The following is a 1,260-nucleotide window of genomic DNA, read 5'->3' on the forward strand; positions in this document are numbered from 1 at the left end:
TTCTTATTTTTCCTAGTATCTTCACTTATTAGATATTCAGTTTAATTGCTTTGTAGGACACAGTTTAGATACAGGATCCTATCTTTAATAAAACAACCCATAGCCATTTCATTGGTTCAGATTCATCATGACCCTCTAATAGGTTTCTAAGGTTATAAATCTTTACCAGTTGTCATTTTTACGGGAGTAGATTGGCCATCTTCTTCCTTCAGAAGTCTGATGGAAATTTCAGGCACTTCCAACAAGTCACTTCAGGAATCACGTACTGTTGCTACTGTGTACAGCTGAGTTGGAACTGACAGTTGGCCTCGACAGTATTTTCAGAGGCAATAAATCACATGGGAGCAGCTGGTGGAGTTGAACTGTGAGCCTTTGAGTTGTGCATTCATAATTTGGTTTTTTGTTTGTTTGTTTGTTTGTTTCATTAAAAGTAGCAAAAGACTAGTAATAAGAAGTGTGGAGTCAACAGTGTCCCAAAAGTTTGATTTGCATTTATAACTCCATGCTTGCATATATAACATCAACAGTCCTTCCTCCTTCTTTGTTCCGTTCCTTTACTCTTCTATGTCCCTTGTGTTCAGTGGTTCACTGGAAGGTCTCCCCAAAACAGATTCATCAGGGGAATAACTCACACTACTATAGGCATGCAGGCCAATTTTGCGGAGACTACTGATCCTATAGGGAGCTCCGGTGGCCTAGTGGGAAGAAGCTGTGCTATAATTCTGAAGGCACACAGTTTAAGCCACCAGCAGCTCTGAGGGAGAAGTTTAAACCATCTCCTACAGTGTGATTAACTGTCTCTGAATATCAGTTGGAGGGTCAGCCATCGGTCAGTCCTGACTTGAAAGTACACAACAACTATAACAGTGAGCCTATAAGTTGCAGTGTAACTAGAAACCGCATCCCAAAAAGAGAGAGCTAGCATTGAGGCTGCCTGGACTCATAGACGCCCCCGGTAGGGTGGGGCTTGTATTCGATCCTAATCCTCTCCTTAATACGAGAAATATTTCATCACAAAATAAACAGTGACTCTTTGGCTAGGAAAGACATTTTAGGAGATAAATCTCTGACATTACATGTTGGCAGGACAATTGCTTGCCAAAAGCATGCAGATATTAAAAAGAGTTGGGTTAATAAATCTGGAATTTAAAATAGCCTCATTTACACTCACTTTTTTTTTATTATTAAATTTTATTAGTTTCAATGAACATTCACAGGGATTCTGGGCTTTCGCTCCTTCATTGCCGCACCATTCTCTCC

Source organism: Elephantulus edwardii, unplaced genomic scaffold, assembly GCF_000299155.1.
Source record: "Elephantulus edwardii isolate Elephantulus edwardi_28Jun2011 unplaced genomic scaffold, EleEdw1.0 scaffold00003, whole genome shotgun sequence".
NCBI lineage: Eukaryota > Metazoa > Chordata > Mammalia > Macroscelidea > Macroscelididae > Elephantulus > Elephantulus edwardii.